Source organism: Ostrinia nubilalis, chromosome 17 (assembly GCF_963855985.1).
Source record: "Ostrinia nubilalis chromosome 17, ilOstNubi1.1, whole genome shotgun sequence".
NCBI lineage: Eukaryota > Metazoa > Arthropoda > Insecta > Lepidoptera > Crambidae > Ostrinia > Ostrinia nubilalis.
The window spans coordinates 6,439,222-6,463,579 of NC_087104.1; the positions used below are offsets into that span (position 1 = coordinate 6,439,222).

Below are 24,358 nucleotides of genomic sequence, written 5' to 3' on the forward strand. Positions count from 1 at the left end.
AGTTTCTAATTAAATACGTATCATGCATTCATGAATGAATACTCATTAGTCAAGAACGTATTAAAGAGCCATTAATATTAAGTAATTATTTAATTCGACAACAGTTTAATGATAAGAGGAACCTTTCTTGACCTTTACCCTTTAACCTAAAGGTGTATTCTCATCGAAGTACACTTCAAATTTGATTAAGTTAGACTATTAGTAAAGTTAAATTCAAATATACTTGGGGTGGGTTGCACCATCTTACTTTAACTTTGACGAACGTCAAAAAGCTGTCAAACTCCATACAAAAAGCACCGGTTATCGTCATAGTTACCGTTAAAGTTAGGTGGTGCAACTCAGCCTTAATTAATGAGTAAAAAAAGTATGTAGTACTTTCTTAACTGAAACTACGTGTTTACGAGTTTAATGGTAAAACATTATAGGTACCTATTAATATACATACATTTTGTGTAATCAAACCTACTTATATTTAATACAGATTTAGATTCAGAAATTAGAATCCTCGGTTGCGAATTTGCCGTAAGTAATTTGTGGTTGCACCTTAACGGTCAAATGTAGGTCAAAAGTTGAGACTTTATTGTATTGTAGGCTGTAATCTGATGTTATCAATAAGAGTTCATTTTTTAGAACAGTCAGAACATTGTTAGAAAGCAAAAACAAAATGCTAGACGTAAACATGGATAAAAAAGTTTAAATTGCAACTTTTTCCTCACCATTAAGGTTAAGGAGGAGTCAAAATAATTTTAACGAGAAATGATACAGTAATTATAATACTGCCTGATATCGGACTCTACATTTTCTTTATTTTTAGGCAATTTGAAAGGCAGTGTTCTCTACTTTAATGTAATAAGAACCAATTTTTTTTGGGTACCTAGCTATCACTGTATCTAAAATATGTAATTTTTAGGTTCTAAGCTATTTATGGTTGTATCTAGATGTAAACAAATCGAACAAAGTCCATAATGATACAAATAACCGCTTCCGTAAGACCTAAACTATACCTCGGTGGAGCTTATCAAATCGTTAAGGCATCGAGAATGGCCCATCAAGGCAAAGCAAGCAACTGCAACAGAAGCCGAGACCGCAAATCGGCGCGCGCGCATTGACGACACACGCCTCTTAGATAGATGGGTCATTCTGTTTGGTATTTGATACCGTATTTTAAACTTCAAGTACTTATTATATTTATACTTTAATGCCACAAACACGGTGACCTTAAACACACTAGTATTTAAATTCCACTTATAGAAATTACAGACTAATGAAATTAAAACTTTGACAACCTTTTACTTCTTCGTAATGCAAAAGTCGAGTATGTCACAGTGACAAATGGCAACGCATTCCGTGTAAAGCTAAAAAGGATACTAATAACATCACAGAACTAACGTTACGTTTAAATGCAGTAAAACTGCTTTATTTTTAAAATATCAAATTCAATATCATTTTAATTTTCACAAACTCTCGTGGTTTCCAAAGTTTTTTTTGCGACTGGCCAGTAAAAGCATTTGCCAAGAAGTTGTCCCAGCCTTTTTTTTGCAAACATACTGACCAGCAAAAGCATTTACCTTCGGAATGTCCCATCAGGGCGATCGGCGCGTGCGCTGCGGTGCATGCGGCTTCTTGCGCCATTCTCGCGATGGACGGTAATTGTGGGCGATAACATGACGCGCTTTTGTCATAGTTTTTAGGACTTGCCACCTCGGGATGCGCGAGAGTGGATGAGACTAAGTTAGCGGTCGAGTAGGTAGTATATGAGATTACAAGTTATTTATCCATACGATTCATGTATAATTTTTTATGTTATTATATTGGATAGAGTGCCTTTTTCTTATTTATTTTTTCCCAACATTTGGCTCTGATGGACGTAAAAAAGTACAAAAAAGATAGTCCTTATCAAGCACTTCATAAGTACCTATCATTAGGCGCTACCAGCGTTTCAAGACAAAATATTTATGTTCTCTAACTCTTGAACATTATTAATAAAAACAAATTGTTTTCATTCTGTGCAGTAATTAATTACTTACATAATTGTATATTTAAGGCACACGTAAAATTCATATAATTTACATAAGGTAGATATTATACAACCATAAGCCGACAAAAAAAAAAGAAATGTGTACCTAACGAATGCTTTTCGATTACCTAACGATATCAAATTATTGTTGACTTAATTTTCTATAAGCCTACACGCTATAAGAGATTCTACACCATAATTATGCAATATTTTTCTAACTTGGAACCGATACCAACACGACTTTACGTCACTGTTATTTAAACTTTGATTAGTGTTGATTACGTCATAATTATAATATTTATTTAATCTTAAGGCTTAATTGACTACGATATTGCCCTTTGTAGTAGTATGTGTGTAAGTAACCTTTCAGTTCATAAAATAAGTATTAGTTTGTGCCTAGTCCCCTAATATTGGGAAACGAGTATAATGAGGTTCAGACACGATAACGAAAACTAAGGCTGGGTCGCACCATATTACTTTAACTTTGACAAACGTAAAAAATCTGACAAAATTTCATACAAAAACACCGGTTATCGTTAAAGTTACGGTCAAAGTTAGGTGGTGCAACTCAGCTTAAGCGATAGAAAATAAAAAGGTAGACTGATAAACGATCCTAAATCTTCTCAATTAAATCTATCAGGTTTTAAAAGTTATTGCTATGTTAAACCTAACGTGGTGTTAGACATTACGAGCCATCAAAGGCGTCGGACATGCCTCAATGACTCTAAACACGGAATCGTTCTTATCGCACCATCAAGCTGATTTAAATCTAAAATGTCTGACTAATTTATGTAATTCGTAATTAGCAGATCTTAAGACAAATAAATTATCTCTCTCGACCTAAGTACTGATTAACTGGCCTAGGTTCAGTCGCTCTTCAATAATAGAATTTGTGGGAAATAGACATTTCTCTTTATTGTCTAGACGTGAGTCATGAGAATAAAATTCTAGCTTTGAAACAATTGATTGCAACAACTAATGGTATATTGCTTGTGAAACTACTGTGAACCGGGGGTTCCGTCTGGTGTCTTTTATGTGGATTTCCATAATAGTTTCCTAAGCTCGTAGAACAAGAAAAGAAGATAGACGATAAATCTGTTGGTGTAACAGGGAACTAACTTGACGGGACTCTTTGACCACGCTCTTTGACATTTAAACTCTTTTGTTTTCATTCGACAAATGCCGGTTGTCAATTGTTTTTTCTCCGGAAAAATTTTTCGCGCTACAATTTTCATGTCGTAATTTTTTATACCTTACGAATAATTTATTTTTTTCACATTTTCTGCACCAATTTGTCGTGTGATTTTTAATTTCAAATGATTTGATACAACTTTTATGCATATCTAATACATACCTACATAAATCCATTAATTAAAAAATATGTATTATAATTAGCAAATTGCTTAATTTACAATTGAAATGATCCATTAACACGTCAGTGTTGCCATAATCGGAATTTACTAAACATTGTTTTTATTAAAAAATGACGGCCAAATTACGCAGTTGTCAATGGTCTCTGAATTCAAGGGGTAATGAATTCAATTCCCGATCTGGACAGATTAAATGTTAAAGGTGTTTATGTCGCATATTAAATTAAATGACCGATTTTTAAAACATCTATCCGCAATAGTTTTCAATTAATTATTTTTGGACTTCAAGAAAAGGCTATAGGATGCTGCAAAATGTCGCGGTAGCCATATTCACATTTAAAACATTATTAAACAACAAGTCACAAAACGAGAGCAAACAGTGCGATAACTTATTTGATTAAAATATTACACAGTATCACAGTACACACAAACCAATAAAACATAAGTTTTTTTTTAAACCAAACCGTTTATCGGTGAAAGCAACCAGCAGATCCGCGAAAAATAATTGGTTACACCAAATCTATATGTTCTTAAATAAAAAGTGAGTTAACCTCGAAATCGTAATAACAAATCAAAAAAGTAGCACGTGCTAGCTGAGATCGCTAATCAGCGTAAGTTTATATCTTTAATGATCATCGTATTTCTTCAACTCCGGTAGCGTAGTTAGAGATGAAAAGTGTTTTCAGTATCGGCTATTTTTTATTAGCCAATTTGATTAATAACGGACCGACTAGCCTGGGATGCCTTTTGGAACTTTAAAATCATCGATAAAATATAATTTTTTCTGCTCTGGTTACACTACACACTATAATTAAAAAGAGGTAAGCTAAGTTCTTAGGACATCAAAATTTCTGAAATTTAGAGGCGATTTAGGCTAGTATTAGGCCGCTCGACTATTGTGGTGAATCCACTCGTAACACAAGCATATTTAGCTTAGTAAAAGGGGTCAACGTGACTTTATTTTTAATTACTAATATTTTTATTTAATAAATCTAGAATTGTATTATAAACAGCATTCATTCAATAACTACTAAATTGATCAATCGATATACAGTTGCATCCCTAACTGCAGTATGTTATTTTGTGTAATTGTAGCAGAGACGCGAGCGCACGCTAGCTTAATGGTGCCGTGTAACTGGCAAGGGCATACACAATTATATCGAACGAGTCGATAATTAGACCGTGCATTTCAATTATTTTCTCGATGGATTGAAAATTAAAACCTTTGCTGTTTTATTACACTACTTTTTTCTCTGATTGATAATAACTTAGTTGAAAGAGCCGTGTAAAATGTAGTCCCTAAGTTTAACTATATATATATTATGTATGTTTAACTATATATTATGTATCTTTATTAATGTGGAGTTGATTGAATAGTACGGCGTGTTCATACATAATGCTTTGTTTCATTAAATCATTGACACGTTGAACTTTCTGTTAAATATGCTTAAATTATCTCTCACACGTCTTGAACTCGTTATCTATCTATCTTTTTGCACCTAATGGCGCCCGATTACAATCTACAATGATTGTGAGCGATTACGGTCATTATGGTAAAGGTGCAAGGGTCATAATTCAATGAGTAATTGCATTTGAATATGAGGTTAAAATATCGTAACATCGCTGTGTGAATTTAATAAATATTTACTACTTTTAAAGTCAGTAACCAGTAGCAAATCAAATTGGCATTTTATCAATGGATAGCACATTCCATTGTTAATTACACAAAATAACTATACAACGGATAAGTATTAGTAAAAGCTGTTTGCGATGTTGCACTTTTTTCACGAAGCAAAGTATGAGAAATAGTATAGGTACAGTCAACGGCACGTCAGATTTCATTTTTGTTGCAAAATAGCAACTATTACAACGACTTAAGATGCTGAAGTGTTAAATTTGATGTGTTGTCGTCTGTAAATTCTTCGTTAGAGCCAAAGCACACAATGCGTTGCGGCGCTGCACCGCAAAGATATCGCCGTAAAGGTTCAGTCAAACCAACCAAGCGATCAGCCAGCGTGGCGATCAATGCATTTAGGTAAGTCTGATCGCCATCGCTGCACGCCGGCTGATCGCGTGTGATGGTGATCGCGTTGGTTTGGCTGAACCTTAACGCGCGACGCGGAGCTGTAAAGAAAAATATTTATAACTTTCTTGACTTTTAAAAAATGAATTGGTGATCTATGGTAGGAAAAGTCTATGGTCATAACCTAAAAGCGTCTCGTACTTGTGAGAAAACAATATTTATAGAATTAAAATACCAATTACCATTGGATATTCTAATTGTGGTTTTGGAAACGACATTTAATTTTAATGCCGCACGTGTGCCGGTCACAGATATTTCTATGTAAGACGACGCAGCGACACCGCTCCGGCGTCGCACCGCCGCCGCAACGCATCGTGAGCTTTGGCTCTATGATGTCACGTTGTCGTTAGATCAGCAATCGATGAGGCGCGCATTCCTGTCGCGTCTACTATGATAGATCTCACGATCGATCAGCTAGGGTTGTCGATCGGTGCAGAGTTATAGTGAATTGTATTATGACTTCCTTGTAATTAATTACATTAATTAAATAGAGTCTTCCAGCGACTTGGCCCACTTTTAGCTTGGTCCACGGTAAAGTCGCCGGATTTGGTTTTTAAATATTTTTTCTTTCAGCAACTACGCAAAATAATATACCGTAGCAACTTCAAATAATGTTGAAGATTAATTACTTCATCGGGTGTAGGTATGGCATATTAGTTCAAGGATAAATTAATTACACCAACATTCATTGTGTCGACATAATATAATAATAATATAATACATAAAAATGTAATTTATTATTTGATAAACAAATAGATTTATGCGATAAGGAAACCCACGGATTCAACGGATTCCAAAGCTTCTCAACGATATACAAAAAAGCTGATAAATTGTCATTTCCAGTGACACATCTCTACGTCATGCGCATACGTCGCTATCAATGGCGCATGATAAATGCGGCGCGGGCGATGCTGCTATTATATTTCACGCAATGCTAATACAACCTGAACGGACTTTACTATATTTAGCTACAATACTTTGAATCTTAAGTCGACGGAACAAAGGATATAGTTATGTGAAGCTTTTGTACCAGTTGTCGCGATTGAGCGCTTAATTGAAGTGACAAAGGACGTGGGACATGGGGCGAAGATAATTATTAAGGTTAAGGCTATTTTAATGTAGCCTTAAAGTATACGTCTGAAAATAAGTAGATAAGAATAATTATTAAATTAGATCAAGAAATATTTGGTAAGTATTCAGTGCAAATGCAGCATACATAGCGTTAATTCACTCTGATATTTATCATGAATTTGATAAGACATTATCATAAAGATAAGGCGCTATATCAATTGCCAAGATTCAATCTGATCTCAGTTATGCTACTTATTAGAATAAGAAGTAAATCAGAATTTCACCCTTTTATAACTACGAACCTAACCAATTGGTAAAAGTTTCCAAAACGGTGAAATTTAAATGACAAGCCCACTTTTCCACTAGACAGTAGCGTCAATATTTGTCCCCTCGAGTCGTGTGCGTTTTAACCTAAGCTCTCAATTTTCAATACGAGTCTGTTTGGAGTGTTTATCGAGTGTCTACAGAATAGAGCTGGCCACATACAAGAAATGAACAAATAAAAAAACATTTTTGTACATTTTGAACTAGTTGTAACACCAGTGCAACTCACAAGCTGTGTAAGCCGAAAGAGAAGAGAAAATACCGGTATTTTAAGTAGTTGGCCAACGCTTAGCAATTCAACAAAAAGCTTCTGAACATCTTATGTAAACTAAATACTTTCAGGCTGAAAACAAAAACGCCCGTATTCACAAACGATGCTTGCTTAAGTGAAGCAGCAAATCAAACGCACAGAGTTGAATAGAGCTCTGATTGGTTCGTTTGTCACCCTGTGCGTCCATGCGCACTATGAGACCTCATTGTAATGTTTGTGAATACGGGCGTAAAAAAGTTTTTATGTACTTACTTGGTAAATCTCAATTAAAATGTGCACAGCATTTTATACCGTAAAACACTTTTACAAAAAAAATAAAGTCCACGATTTTAAAGCTTATAAAGCCTTTTAGTTACAAAACCGTAGCTCTCTTTTGTTTTTACTGGCCAACGCAAATCACAGCTGGACATTCAAATTGTGTGAAACAAAAAATAAGTGCCTTATACGTTTAAAGCCTACGAGTTGCCTGACATACTCGATTTTCTTCTCAAGCTACATAGTAGCCGATTTGGAACCGTTTTTCAGCTATTAGCTGAGAAATCGCTGCGAAGAAGTTTTTATTACAGTTTCTCTGTCAATTTATTTGAAAAGTAGACTTTACAATAATGTTTTACTTGATTCTATCTTTTCTACAGCTTTAATTGGTGTCTTTAATGTTTTGTTTTTAAAATTAAACATAAACGTAAATATTTTGTATGGACATTTTTAGAGGAAATTATCACTTACCTTACTGCTGCATCGTAGGCTCCATCGATATTTTTGTGATCTGTAACAAAATATTGTAATTTAATTTATTTATCTTGTATTATTCTTGGATTTAAAATATTTATTTAATTTTAAAATATCCAAAAACACGTCGAATTTTGTGGTAATGAATGATGTTAATGTCTGTGTAAATCATTTACGAGTATAACATGTACAGTCGCGGAATGAAAAGGTTCGTCACCTTAGTGTCGGTTTTCGCTTGCACTAGGTACTGTAATATAGTGAAACCTGCCAACATAACCGTGCAAGAAACAGTGCTGCTAACATTTAAATAAATATGACGTTTGCTAACGAATAAGGTTTTGCTTGTTTATTTTTCTATCCCATCAGTGCAATGTTACAAAATGTAGTTTTTTTTATTTAATAGATAATGGCAGGTTGAACCAACAAGAAGGTTTTAGTTTATCAATCATAATAATCTTCTTGACAAGTTAAATCGTCAAACAACTTTGATCTGAATAATTTTGAACTTTACTGGCGAATAGTTAAAGATTATTTTCTCTAACTCGAGATTATTCTGTAACATAGTTTCAAAAGGTAATATGTGCTCGCGATTCGTTGAAGGAATCAATTTGAAAACTGACGAACCTTTTCATTCCGTGACTGTACTTGAAATTTTTTTTAAGTCTTGAATATTTTTCTCATTCAGTTTGAAACCCCCAAGCGCTTCGTTTGCATCAATATAGTCAATCAGGATAACTTCTCAAGTGACATTGGGTACAAAACTATCATCATAGATCAACATATATTTACAAAGGCATTCAAACATTTGATCCAAGAATGACCAGGCCTAACGGTAGCCAAGACTTGCGCCTACGCAGGTAGGCGTTCTCTCGCCCCGCCTCCCATAAATACTCCGCGCAACCAGCAATCTATTGGCGATTCAATACCACTCCATGACGTATGTTTGTAGAACAAACGGTGTCTTTGTACTCGTAGATTTGTAAGTAATTTACGTGTGTGTTTTTTGGCATAGTGTAGTGAAAAGGTAGGCCTATAGATAACGTAGTAGTTGAGTTCTACTCATCCCCATATTGTAAATAGGTAACAATTTACTTAAACTTTATTGTTGTTAACGAAATAAACAATTTTCATTTTCATTGCACAAAAAAGTAAAGAAATGCTAAGGCATTTCTGCTGTAAGCAAGCAGCATTCTCTGCCAGCCAACCTTGAGGTAATACAGAGATGAGTAAAAGGTGATCCAAATTACCAGACTCTAAGTTGCAAATCTTTTCAAGTACATACTACATACAAAAGTTCGTGAATAGAATCGCAAAGTTTATTGTAACATTGTGTTATGGACCTACGAATTACTTAACTATAAAATCGTAATAAAGCCCAGACATTATAAAAATATTATAATTTGCAACAATCTAAAAATCAACCTATAATAAAGCTTTATGGTTTGCATTGAATTGAATATAGAAGGCAGTCTTTTATGCACAGTAAGCTTATCTAAGTCATAAAGGGTAATTTTACAATGCCTGTGTAATAATGTAATGTTTTATTAGGTACAATAAATACGTAACCACGAAAGTAGCTACAAACGGCAGTAGACCGACCTACCACAAAATGACGCATTTCCCCAATTAATATTGAGATTTATTTCTATTACATACAGTTCAAAATCGATTGAGGTGATAGTGGTAGTTTGATTTGCTACGATTTTAACAGAAAATCATATTCGTAGTGCGTTGATGTCTTTGATTACGAGTGCTCCATTTCAACAAGGTGCTACGAAAAGTTGCTATTAAGTTCCCAAAAAGCTCTTAACATATTAAGTATGTTTACCCCTAAAAGTAAATAAATATTTTTGTTAGCGAGAAGTCGACCCCATTTTACTCAAGTAAAAAAACCTATAGCAGCAATTTTCACATTTTCCAAGTTTTTACAATTTTTACCAACAGTGCTTTGATCCCATTTAATGACGGTTTTTCATGCCATTTTTATACTGATTATAAAATAATTCGTTCATAACTTTTTGTAAAAATAGAAAGAAGAACCAACCGGAAAAAGAAAAGGCTATAAAACAAAATCCATCGATCACCAATCCATTTACATTTCTAATTTTAACAAAAAGCGGGCAAAGTAAAAGCCGCTCTATTGGCAATTACTCAGAATAAATTTACTTAAGGTTACTAAACAAATAATGTATGCGCGTACATAGTTCATTCACTTAAGAGCATAATTGCGCGCGCGTCGCTTTTTTATGATTTTCTTGGGGTTTTTATTACTTGGTGGTTAGAGGTGATTTTGGTTAACAGGCAGTGATTATGTCTGGTATGACGGGTGCGATATGGTACGCTGGCTGCCGCCGAAGCGTGGTAATAACCCAGACCCGACTCGTGCGCACGTTTCCTGGTTGCAACGGAAATAAGTATTATAAATTATATCATTTAGATTAATGTGACTTGGCGAGATTTTACTTGTTATTTATTAGATTAGCTCGTAAGAAAGAAAGGTGCATAGATAGATAATCTTCATTGTGCACCACACGGTTTTAAGTGTTAAATACATAAAAGTGTTTTTAAAAGCCTACTTGCAAAAATAAATGAGTTTCCTGAGTTTTTAGGTTTTATAAGTCATGATAGTAGGTAATATTCAAGTGAGCGTAAAATAATAAGATGTGATGTATCCTTAACATGATTGATCGTTTTATTTTATGCATCGTTTAAGACTCATTAATTTACTATGTTAAATTTTTAGTTTATTTTACAAAATGATTGTTTACGTTTATAGCTGTATAAAAGGCTCTATCATGAGAACGTCGTTAATCTTACTACATAGTATCCTGTCAATGGACATCAAGGTACACATTTTCGTAACTAAATAGCGCAATATAACTTAAAATGTCACATTATTCGAGCTTTTTGTGAGGTCTTCAGTACAATTAAACTTCAAAATGAGATTCAGATCAAACGTAATTGTGAGTTTAGCTGATGCGTGTTAAGATAATTTATAATGATACATTGTTTTCATTTACTTAATTCGTTAAGACACTTTCGACGTATACGAGTAAATGGACTCTGGTAGAATTAGTTCTTCTTCTTGTCGTGATGACAACAAACCTACACAGTGTCAGTCCAAAACTCCGCTACAAGAGTGGTGTTGTCAGTAGCATTCATTAAATCTTCGTGCGTGCAGTTGTTTGGGCACAAAGGGCATGACATCATGTGCTTCATCAACTAGGGAAAATAATCACACTTGTACTCCAAGACTTGTTTGATATTCTTTTTTTTTCAAAGTCTATAATGTAAATAAAATTAATTCACTCTGTCATTAGACCTCCATTACTTTTTCAAAGCTTATATTCTGATTATATTACTAAGTATGAGACCGCTTCATTATCTTCTAATTAACTATACGATCTCAACAACGACATAGAGGGCAAAATTGCTTCACCACACGGTTACCTGTTCTTCCCACAGACGCTAGACAAGTTCAAACCGCAAGGGCGACGCATTATCTAATGGGAGTATACTCGACAGTATTTTATCCTTTCAAATTAAACGTGAAAGTGTTCTTAAAAAATTTACATTACATTTCTCATTTCTAGGTAACATTTAACATGAATTTTGTTTTCATAGGGGTCACTTAAAATTAGTTTTGGTGGTGAAAACGGGCAAGTACTATCTCTTTGCAGTCAAAATATAGGTTTTATTAATGACTGTGTTAGTTATAATTATAATTTTGCATAGATTTTTTTGTCATTAAATCTTGATGAAGGTACGTTTTGCAATCAAAATTATGGTCCTTAAATATATTGTTCCCATCATTTTATCAATAGGAAGTACCCATACTGCTGAAGATATGCCTCCTAAAATCTTGACTGTACGTATTCTGAACTACTCAGTCTTGCCAAAATAACATTCTCTAATTATCTCTCTTGTAAGATTGGGTTTTGCGAAGTACATTATAAGGTAACTCCTATTAACTCGTAAATGCCATACAGATTTACATAAGCAATCTTCCGTCAACGTAAGATGTAACGTAAGCCCCATTTAACAAGACTGTAATATCTATGGACGTTGACTGTACTCAGAGTGCAATAAGCAGTCGCAAATTAACGTGGCGTCGTTACACTTGGTTGGAACTCGCAGTTCCACGGAACTTATGGTTGCCTGGTACTTATAGTAGATTAAGTTCACAGATTGATATAATTGATAAAACAATTATGTAACAATGTTTGCTTTTCTTTTGATTTTTGATGGGCCACCACCAATTACCACCAATTATAGTCATTTACAGCATACCCTCTTCAGTTTTGCTCGGTTTGATCACCTTATACACACACAAAATTAAATTGTTACTCTCTTCATAGGTCGCCCATGCGCTGGACCGATCAGGCCTCAATGGTCCACTCCACGAGAGTACAAGAAAGACTGTAATGCAAGAGAATTGGTGACATTTTTATGAAGCTTGCCACCAAACCAGGTGTGACGACCACGACCACTCTGCCAAAAGTGTAACGACGAAGAAGGGAGAAGAGAGATTCTCATCATAAACTGGTACGTATTCAAATTTATCAAATTCTTACTCTCTTCATGAACCGGTACGTAATAATATTGTAGAGTCTTTAATGAGCCGTTTCCATTTGTAGTAATCCATGAGTCCACAAAACGATTTTTTAGCGTTTTTACTTAAAATTTTTAGCAATTTTTAGTAAAGATCCAGCGTTTGTCTAGCTTGTGATTAGCCTTCCAAAAACAAGCACTGCGAATTTGCTAGCACGCTCCAGTTGTTTTAGAAGTGGGTAAAAGTTTGGAGACGTCACGAGCGTCGCCCGCGCAGCATACTAACGACTCATATTAGCTTGCCTTAATGAATACATTATGCCCAGTCGTGTGATTTCTTAATTGAACCATTTTTGTGTGGGTTTAGTACCGATTGAGTTTTGTGTAAATCTCAAGATGAAGATCAGAAAGTCATGCACGCACATTCCTTACCTGTTTTTAGTGCTAAATTTAGTGCAGCAGGAGGTACATAAAAGTACGTGTCATTTCATGGGTCATAGAGTAGAATAATCACGGTTTCCAGCTTAAAAATATTTTTCAGAAATAAATGTCTTAGAATTATAAAAAAAAACTTCAAATCATTTAGTTTTGGCTTCGATACTACTCATGTAAAGCTGCATGTCTTTTACTCCCGTATTCACAAACATTGCTATGAGGTCTCACAGTGCGCGTGGACGCACAGGGTCCCAAAACCTATTCATAAACAATACTTGAGTGGCGAAGTAGCACACACGAACCAATCACAGAGCTCTATTCAACGCTGTGCGTTCGACTTCGCATAGCGTTGTTGCTTCACGTTATGAATACGGGTGTTAGTAGCTAACAATATTTGATTAAAATTCCCAAACTGTCCCGATGACATCACCATCGGTGATCATCACCTGATTGATGTGATCATCAGTTTGCAAATAGCCCACTTTGTGTACGGCCCGCATACCGTTTTACATTTTTTACCTAATCGTTAACATTTTTGCACACACCTCGATCATGACACGGGAGCCATTTAAAAACCGATTTCGGCGATGTCACATCGGTTTTGGAACTCAATTGAATAAATTATACGGTTAACAAGTAAACCATAGAAATTGGAAGTTATTTTTGAGCGATTTTTTTTAATTTATTTAAAAATAAACTTTTATTTTAACATACCGGAATAAAATTAGTTTTAACCTTGATGACCAGAACCAAGCACGTTTTTGTCAAGTCGAAGCCATGGAAATTCATTAAGGTCATTTTCTGCGCTTTTATTTATACAAATGAAAGAAAAAGTTGCGTTTTTCCCTGAAATCCTTTAACATAACACTTTCTTAATTCATCACGCTAACTTGGTAACTAGAAATATAATTTGTATTAATATTTGCAACATATCAACTAAAAGCCTTTCATTCACAACCTTTATTAGTGGCTGAATTGCATTCACTCAACAGTATACTATTACGGCATACCCATTCAAGGTAGGTACGCTTTTGTTAACGAGTTCTGAGACTTAAGTGAGCCCGATTGTAAGGGGAGGTACATGGGAACTGAGAATCGAGAGAACAGTCTCAACACAAAAACTGTAATGCAGTTTTTAGAGCTTGCTTTTGTATGCAGTGTTGATGCTATGAAACAATAGTAAAAGTTAATCGTTTATACAAAATACATAAAAATCCGTACATTTTATTTATTTGTAGGAACATGTTAGAATTAGGTTCCTATTCAAGGACGAAGGAGGGATTTGAAGATTGAAGGAAGTCCTGAAAGAATGAGCCACAAAAATGCAGAAAAAATGTTATTAACGCATTATGTAATAGGCACATGAAAAATTTAAAGCAAAGGGTATCAAATGCTGCATGCATTATTTCTATTTTTATTTCCTCTCTCCAGATTTTCTAGAAGAGGTCACATAACATTTAACAACAATATGGTCGTTGTAACTGTCTATCTTGCAATAAAAATGACTTCTTTTGTTTGAGGTTTATTTTAAAGTTGCTTGTTTTTACTCTATGCAGTATGCCCAAACCTTTACCAGCCAGTGTTGCCATGCGTGATCGCACATTCAGCTCGCCTGTTACACACAAAACAAATGCGCTTATGGCAGTACTAAATACGCTTCAGGGTATTTAAGGGTAGGTAATATACATGACAATAGTGGCACAAAAACCAACACGACAACTTTGACAAGGCAGTTAACGTTTTTATTTTGGTCATTATGGCTCATCGTATGAACCGGAGATTAGTCTTTGATAATAATAGGAAATAACCACTCTTTGCTCACTATAACATAATTATCTAATACTGTAAAGTAAAGCATTACTTTCATCTAAGTCCCTAAAGAAAATCTTATTAATACAAATTCATGTAGTTGAGAATTAAGCAGTAATAATTTAGATTTATTTTAGTGGCTATGTAAAATGCGAAAGTAGGAGAAATCAATCGGACCATTAACAAAGTTCACATAGAATATTCATTCATGTTAGGTCTATTTTTTCCGACTAAACAATTTACAGAAATGCAATTACTTACACCTGCTATTAAGTGAGATACAGTCTAGGATTGTATACACCTGCCGTTTTACTGCCTATTCACCTCACTTTGAAGAGATCTTTTTATGCATTTTTTGTTTAGCTTATTTTTTGACAGTTTTGTCTTAAAACAGATGAGCATCTCTACAAAGAGAATACCTACGTCATAATCATCTATTGAAAGTGTTAACGTTACATGTAATATAATATTCACGTCACGTTAATACCAAGTACCTATTACCAAGTAGCCGTACAGTGACCACACAGTGGCCACATAAGTAGTAAACGTCGAACATTTTTGTAACAACAGTAAACTCACATCTCAATCACTTGGTCCACATCTGAAGTGGTCGCGGAAAATCGCGTGTAATAATAAATTTACATCCGTTACGTGTAGTGTGGCCATAAGACCCGTTTTTAACGGGACGATCCCGTTTAAGCCGATTCGGCCCTTAATCACCAAATTAAAGTCACGGTCATTAAATTTTACCAATAAAATGCGGTATGAACTGTGCAATATCTATTTCGGTTTTATTATTTTTCATATTTTATTGTATGTCATCACTTTAAGTTTTTAAGAGTTTTTACAGGAATTTTAATAGTAATATTTTTTAGATTATTTATTTTACAAGAAAGCCAATGAGAGCTCACAATCTACGTACTACTACTGCTAAACGTAAGCCTTCTCAAAGAACGCCATAAAGTATGATCTTCTATTGTTGTCATCCAGCCGTTGCCAGATTGAGCAGCTAAGTTACTCGTATTAATATTGTATTTTTTAATTTCATAAATCCAATCATAGAGTTAATGATAATTATGCAAAATAAAAAATATTATGATGAAAAATCAGTCTTCAAGTAATTATAATAAAGTCCTACTTAAATCAAACATGTTGTTACACTGGCCATACGTTGTTCAGCGCACCGTTACCGAATTGACCGTAGTCGTAACGGCGCGTGCGCAACGTTTAATTGATGACCGCCAACGTTTGTCAAGAAAGCTCTGTTTTATGATTGCATGCAAATAAATTCACCATTATACTTTACATTTCGTTCATTACACTATTTTTCTTTCTGACATAAACATCTTTATTATGCTGAAACGGTAATTCGCGTACGGTAGAGTACGACTACTTATGTACGTAATAGGTTGTGTTAATGCGCTGAAAATGATGTCAGTTTTTTTTTAAACTTCATAAACAAACTTAATATTTACTATTAATACAATGTGGCTTTGTTTCTACATTTCGTAAAATGTTATTGGAATAACTGACGATAATTTTGTTTTGTAAGAAATTGCTACGACCTAAGGTTACATTCTTGTTTTTATCTGTTATTAAAAAAATATTTAAAAAAATCTCATTATACGAAAAATATTCATTGCAAATTAATTGACCAATGACGCATTCTCTGACCTGACCAACATAAGCCTTTTGAAAACGGCTTCAATAAATCTACAAAAAGAAGTCTTAGCTGAAAATTTCCAGTACTTTGAACTTATTTTTTGCTACTGGTAAGCTTTCAAAAAGATGGTCAAATTCGCATTAGTATTTTGAGATTATTTTTCAAATAGTCAGTGTCCTACTAGTAAGATATCAAAAAGAGATCTAATTGGCATTAGTATTTTGAGCTTATTTTTCGAAAAGGTCAATGTACTACTATTAAGATGTCAAAAAGACGGCCAATTGGCATTGGAAATTGAGCTTATTTTTCAAATAGTCAATGTCCTACTAGTAAGATATCAAAAAGAGAGCTAATTGGCATTATTACTTTGAGCTTATTTTTCGAAAAGGTCAGTGTACAGGCCAAGAGCTTACTCGTTGTGAATAATAAAAAAATATTCAGGTGTCAAAAAGATGGCCAATTGGCATCTAAGTGGAGATCGAAGCAACATTGAGAACACCGTTAGCCCAGCAGCATTGGTCGATTGTGTTCCGCCTTCAGGGCGGCACCGTACTACCGAACGAGCGGTGTTTACCGAATTTGCAAAGGGCGTTACTAGAGGTGAATTACCTATTAGGTATTGGGAACATAGTGTTATTATGTCTTACTGAGGCAATTTGCTATAAAAAAAATAGAGATGATAATAAAATTCTTAAAACTATTTTTAGGAACTCCATTTCATTCCATCCTTTATTTTATCTTCATCGTTTATGACACTCTGTTGTTTCATCAACCATAATTTGGACTCTATTTATCCATTTATTTTTTATCATTATACATTATGATTCTTTGTAGTTTCAGTATAGAAAATCTTATTCTGAAAAGTGGTGTATCCATAATTTTCCTAAGAACGTGCAACCCTACCAAACTCTAACAACCTGTCCGAAAAACATCCGCAACTAAATTTGTACCAATTATAATTTCATAAAAACAATTTTATGCTCCTCTAATAATGCTATTTGCTTCGCATTAAACATGCGACATTTAAACTGAACATCCATTCACAGGCAGTTAAAGTCAAGATTAATCTACTTTCAGTTACGACCTTCGACATAATGATCTACGACAGCTCATCAACATAAATAAACACTATGGCATTTTATAAAGCTGTAATAAGAGCGATCTTGTTTTGCAACAATTTATAGATGTGCCGACGATTATGCATTTAGATCATCGTTAGTTACGAATACATTTACAAAATTTCAAATTCTAATATAATAAATCAATAAGATTGCTCAGATTGTGTAATGTTTCTCGTTTTTGGTAATTGCTCTGACTTTAAATGCATCATTATTGTATTAAGTTATTTTGCGTTAAGTATTTCCTACTCTGAAAACGATGTCAAAACAAAATGGTGTATTTAAGCTTACTTTATTTAGTAAGTACTCGTACTTATTTTGATGGGGTTATAGTTTTAGCGCGTAACTCAGTCATAAATTCATTGCCTGAGGTATGAAAGCGGCACGGGAGGGTGTTTTTTGTTACGACAAAATGTCAGCGAGACTTCAGATTTGTATGCTCAGTTGTCACGTTAAGTATAATATGTCAAAACCACCCCTCCCGTGCCGCTCAGACACTGACTGACTGACTTAGTTCACTAATATAGCATAAATACCTACGTTAATTTATCTTTACCGGTCTTGTTCTCACCATTGAGCTGCAGCAACTGATGTCTAAACATTGATTCAAACAGTCTCTATAGAGGTCTGATAGAGTCAAAAGTCGCTATAGAGGTCTGATAGAGTCAATAGGTGGACCGACGACATCATAAAGGTAGCACGGAAGCGCTGGAAACAGGCCGTTACCAATCGATCAACATGGAAAGCATTGGGGGAGGCCTATGTTCATTGTTCAGCAGTGGACGTCTTATGGCTGAAATGATGATGATGAGAGTCAAAAGTTGCTATAGAGGTCTGATGTAGCATGTGGCTCAACCAGACTATTAAATTACCGGAATCAAGCTTAATAAAAAACATTACACTATTAATTGAAACATATCCAACTATCTAACGTATGATGGATTCATAACACTAACGCGATTTTGTACATTAAGAGCAACTTGTCACATAAAGATCACATTTAACGAAGCGTTAATATCTAACTAATAAACACGTTCGAACACAATGCACGAATCATTTTATATCTCAATCTTCAGTTACTGTTAAAAGTTACCACTCAACTGGTACAGTCAGCATCAAATAAGTGACATCTAAAGTAGCCGAACCTTTTTGCCTCCTTTGGGTGTCGTGAACTATTTGACGATGACTGTAATATGATACTAATATTTGGAGTCCCCTCAGACTACACTACTGACTTTTTTCGGCTGATCTTTTGGACGGCTTCTAATTCGTAAGAGGAATCGGCCGATACCTTTAAGTATACCTTCATGGTACATTCATACTGATTAACAACCCGATTAAGCTAAAAGCTGATAATAGTCTGTAGTCTGCGAAGGCTTACTGAACAAACTTCTGTCAAAAGTAACAATTTAGTTTACAAATAGTCATATAATATGGCTTCGTAGGTCAGTAACGACGGGACTATTCCCATCTTTCGTTCCCATCGCTCCAACTCCTGTGTAGCCAGGATCTACAGGTTAACCGCCAATAAAAGCCCAACCAGTGAAGGTCAAGTTTCTTCGTATGTAATTAGTAAACACTGACGTAATAGTATCAAGTAGGCTAAATGTATATCAGTTGGTAAAAAAAATCAAATTAATTCAGATAAAATTTCATACTCTTTCATTTCATTCATTATAACAGTGGAATTTCTAAAGAAATACGGGGGCTTAAGTCTATATAGGACTACGAATGTGTAATTCTTTTCTAAAAGTACATTAAAATGACATTTCCATTGAGCTGGAACCATAAAAACAGAGCATTTCCTTCTCTACCATAGTAATCAGTGTAAAAAGTAAATGAATATCGCCTTAATGAAATGCTTAATTAATGAATGCTCTGTTGCACTGACTGTGTATGCTCAATGGATCGAAACAATAAGACCTTGGGGTTCCGTTTGTGGACTAACTGTGCAGGATCCGTATACATTTTAACATTAAGGCTGAGTTGCACCAACTTATTTTAACAGTAACTATGACAATAAGCGGTTTTTTTTGTATGGAGTTTGACATATTTTTGACGTTTGTTAAAGTAAGATGGTGCAACTCAGCATAAGTAAATCTATATTATGGTTCCTGTCTGTGGCAGATAAATTGGTTTTCTTTTCATGATTATTTTTTACAGGCGATGATACATTTTCAGATTTGCTAGAATTGTGTAGTCGCTAATATTGTTTACTGAACTTTATTGAAAATTATAAAACGTAGCTTCTTATGTAGATGTGGTATGATTTTTGCAACAAAAATGTAGAGATCGATGTGCCTGTACTTTTGCCTTCTTTCTTTGAAGTTACTGTGTAAGTATAAGTTTTATTCTTACCATAATAATTACTGCCATATATTAAACTGATTCTGATAATTTACCCTGTATACCGTCTTATTAAATGGCAATGCCAGATTTTGTATGGAAAGTGGCGTCTTTTTTTTTTCGCGCGGCCATCGATCAAACTTTGTTTTTTGATTACAAAATAGTGTAATAAACCAAACTTACTATGGCATGTATACCTCTAAACTCAGTCTGAACTGAGTTACGAGCATTAGAAGTTTGATGATTTTCATACTAGATTTGCTTTTTGTGCGCAAGTTTTGTAAGAAATTGCAACAAAATATTGCGCTATTTTTTTATTGCGCTGATTCTGCTCCATACTGATGTATGGGGCCTTTAATGGATGGTATTGTTTGTTTACACATACAATCTCACTAGTTTGTTGCAATTTCTTACAAAACTTTGCGCGCAAAAAGCAAATCTAGTATGAAAATCATCAAACTTCTAATGCTCGTAACTCAGTTCAGACTGAGTTTAGAGGTATACTTGTCATAGTAAGTTTGATTTATTACACTATTTTGTAATCAAAAAACAAAGTTTGGTCGATGGCCGCGCGAAAAAAAAAAGACGCCAATTTCCGGCATTGTCTTTTATAAGCCGGATTCTGAAAACTTCTTTGCGGCAATCACTAAAGAAAAGTGTGAGTCGGCCTCTTTAACAGAATTGTTATTATCTGTATATCACAATAATAATATAATAACAATATTTGTGTTATCTGTTACAAGGAGTTTAATTAGTGCATGTCGGGAAATGCTTAGGTGCACTTGCACTAATTAGTGACCCAATGGAGCATTTCGATCATTACGGGTATTGGGTTCAGTGTAGGTCGAGTCTATGACGCGTAGAGCGTAGTAGCACAGATAATAATATAGTAGTTTCCAGTTTCAATTCACTTTTTGATACAATTCCCGCCAATTTGTTAAAAAATATAGAGAAACCGCGAATTACTTCTTAAAGACTTTTTCTTGATGACGCGGACAACCGCTTTAGATATTTTTTAGTAACCGAAACAATATTGTATTGATAAATGGGTATATTCCTACAATCTGTCCTTTAAGAAACTTGCATCTGGCATGACTATAACGCGACGTAATCACCGCATGACATTTCCACAGAATAGAAAATAATATGCATGATTTACATTTCACACAATTATCCAGCCTTTTCGTATTTTCAAACAATCCACTAACCAGTTCTTTTTTTCTCTCTCTCAAATCTCTACCAAATTATTTGTATAAAATACTATAAACATATCCGAAATCTGGTGACGTCACTTGATTGACTACGTTGGTGTCTCCAAATTACTACTAGCTCTACTAATAAAAATGGGTGCGTGTTATGTGACGTCATACTCAGCCTATTCCATTTTCATTTTGAGGGATTGCGCTAGGTTTAGTTGCACAAGTTGAACGAAATCATTGCACATACAATTTGATTGGATTTCGGCTTCAAAAATTAATTGGTCCGACATAAAATAACGAAGTTTTTTAAGGTTCACGATAGTATGTATAAGCAATTTCGTCACTAGTAGGTACGTAGGTAGTTTATAAGTTACAAAATATTTCATCCTCTAAGTATTGGGTAAACAATCTACCTACATCCATCAAAACTGTCACCAATAAAGCCCATAACTCCAAAAGTAGAGTCATTGGACCGACAATGAGTCTTCGCTTAAATTTCATTCTTAAGAAGTGCACTTAAAGCTTCAACTGGTATAAGTAATTGTAATATGGTGTCATCTCACGAACATTTTTACACGAACTTTATCAACTTATCTTTCGGATATTTTGAATGATAAAAACTTTCAGTTACAAAAAAGAAGAATATCCATAAGATGGGAAAAGTCAAAAGACCTAAGTATATAACAAGACAACTTAATGAAAGAAAATTATCCTAGCCTTATAATACAGTACTATAATTGCAATACAAACAAAAGAGTGAAAACAAATTAACTGTACAAACTTGAACCTTACCCCATTGACATACGAGGTGCCTTTTTATGGTCCCTTCAATACGGTCGGTATGCTGTTAATTTCTTAGTTAATTATTGACAGGTCTAACGCTGTGGGAACCAAACGGAACAATATTGGAAACTGTCTCATGATGAAAAACGTATGAAAACATTCCAATTTCAAAGATTTATGTAGTTTTGTGCCTTTGCTTTGATTTTGTGTTCATACTTTTTTCTAATCTAAGTGAAAATATTCCAATTTGAAAGATTTGTTTAGTTTTATGCCTTTGCCTTGATTATGTTCATACGTTTTTTAGTCTAAGTTGATTTATAAGAGACGTGTATTAAAATAGAAACTAACTCAATTAATTATTTTTTAATGTATTGTGAACTTTCAATTGTGTACACTTGTTGATTACATAATGCGTTGAGGCAAATACTCTCATAAATATTAATCACTTTAACTAGGTATAAAAAGTTTTATTTAAAAAATATTTACTATTAGGTACTAGTCTGCCTTGATGAACTCTATAAACGCGATTGTGTTACTTACAAATGCCCCAGTTATTAAAATTTTCTAGCGTTAAGAGTCGCATCTCAAACTATTTTTTTTAATTAACTTCTAACTAAAATTACTAGTTCTCATCTAGCTTGTTATTATTGAATTAAGCGATTAAACAAAAATGTGCCTGCAATATTAATGTTACTATAATTATTATCAGTAGTCAGTCAGTCAGTGCATAACTCTACAGTGAGTTGTAACGATTATTCGAACTCATAATTACATATTTATTCCTAGATATCGAAGCAAACATGTGATTTTCATAGTTTGAAGTACGCAGTAGCATTCATAATGTCAATAATTACACTAACGCCATGCAGGTCTTAAGATGACCGCTTATTAATAATAATAACATCCGGTACTATAATAATATGGAGATGACCAAACGTGAATTTTCTAATGAGCGTTTTAGAAAGAATCTGGTTAAATCTGGTTTATACGGGAATTAAATAGATAATCTGTAAGTAATCCGTAAACAATAATCGATGTGCTGATTTTACCATCGTCGGATAACTTTTAACTGAAGAATAAACTTGTCATTTTGACATATTTCCCTTACTGAAACTGTAAATGTGTCAAACTTATTCTTCAGTTAAAAATTATCCGACGTTAGTAAAATCAGCCCTTACAACGTAATTTTAATATTAAGAATCCAAACTTGTGTCTAAACGGGTAAATTATTTTCCTCTCACAGTAACTATGATGTTAAAAAGTTAAAACAATCTCTACATTGTTATGAGTATTGCCATAAAGATAAGAAATGTTTATTCTTTTGCTGCAAACTTTCAGTCTGGCCAGTGTTAATGTAAAAGTTTTGACAAACTTCTTGGACATTTTCACGCATTTAAAAAAAAGTATTTATTTTTTTAACACAGAAATGTTAATCGATCTATAAAATAAACATTTGAGTTTTCTTTCAGTTCTTGTCATTATGAATTATTTCGTTTAACTTTACTTTCGCAAATACTTAAAAATCCACTTTCTTCAAATAATTAGGTACAACGAATGATGCAATATTTAACTTTAGTGAAAGATTTATTAATATCAATTAATATTGAGTTTCAATTTCGTTGTCATCTATATTTGCTTTTCTATTTAAATAAAATATTACATGAATGATTTATTAGATTTCACTCTTATTAGAAATCCAATTAGAGTTTAATGAATGCGTGCATATTTTAAATGTCTTGCCTTTCTAGGATTTAGTGATAATGATTTAGCAGTTTTTAAAAAGTTTCTAAAATTAAAAAAATAAAAATAAACGATCTTACCAAACAGTTCGTTGGCGGGAAAACTGTGAAACTCAAATCGAGCAATGCTGCATCGAGATCAGCACCTAAATCTGGCCACTATTGTCATTGACACTAAAAAAAACAACTTCGAATTTGAATTTCGAAAAAAGAACGCGCGTTCGATATAGGTCAGTGCGCTGGTGATTTCGGATCAGTCGCGCGCGTGCCGGGCGCGGTGACTGGCCGCTGCCGCGGGAGACGGCTAAATGAAAGCACCTGCGCTGTATCGCACGGAGATCCGTCTTGCCGCTCGCGACTTTTATTACTGACGCGTTGATTTGCACTGATTCAGAAAACCTGTAAAACTCAATAGACTTAACTAACAACAATACTTCTGTAAGGAACGTACATTGCTAAGAATTTTTCATTTGCAAGTCAAACATCGCCGAAACATTAAACTTGGAGACTACAAATTTAATTTCAGAAACCAAACAAAATTCCTTACGCAATTAACTTAGATAACAAAATGTATTTTTTGTGAATTCTTCTTTAAGAAGAGCCAAATATGACGGATGTTGTTTGCTACTGAAAATAATCCATGATTTTTATACATCACGAAATTTTTAAAGCTACTTTACTTACATGTCTAGATTATAATTATAGAACTTCACGTAGGTACTAAAAAACGATTTCAAAAACTGCTTTTTATTGCCATGTAACGGGAACTGCATAAAAGATGAAATGCGTAAATAAACACATAAAAGTTCTAAAATCGGTGATTGAAAAAGTTTATATTTTGTAAAAGAGA

The 24,358-nt window shown here is 34.0% G+C and overlaps 1 long non-coding RNA gene across 1 annotated transcript in view; it reads right to left on the reverse strand.

Annotated features, from left to right (window-relative positions):
* Window positions 1-23,879, reverse strand: part of LOC135079954 (uncharacterized) — a 76,947-nt gene extending 53,068 nt beyond the window's left edge. Inside the window, exons 1-2 of the long non-coding RNA XR_010258924.1 lie at window positions 23,590-23,879; window positions 7,863-7,902 (exon numbers count right to left, since the gene is read on the reverse strand). This is a non-coding gene — a long non-coding RNA (uncharacterized LOC135079954). The remainder of the gene's footprint in view (window positions 1-7,862; window positions 7,903-23,589) is intronic.
* Window positions 23,880-24,358: the final 479 nt, after the last annotated feature.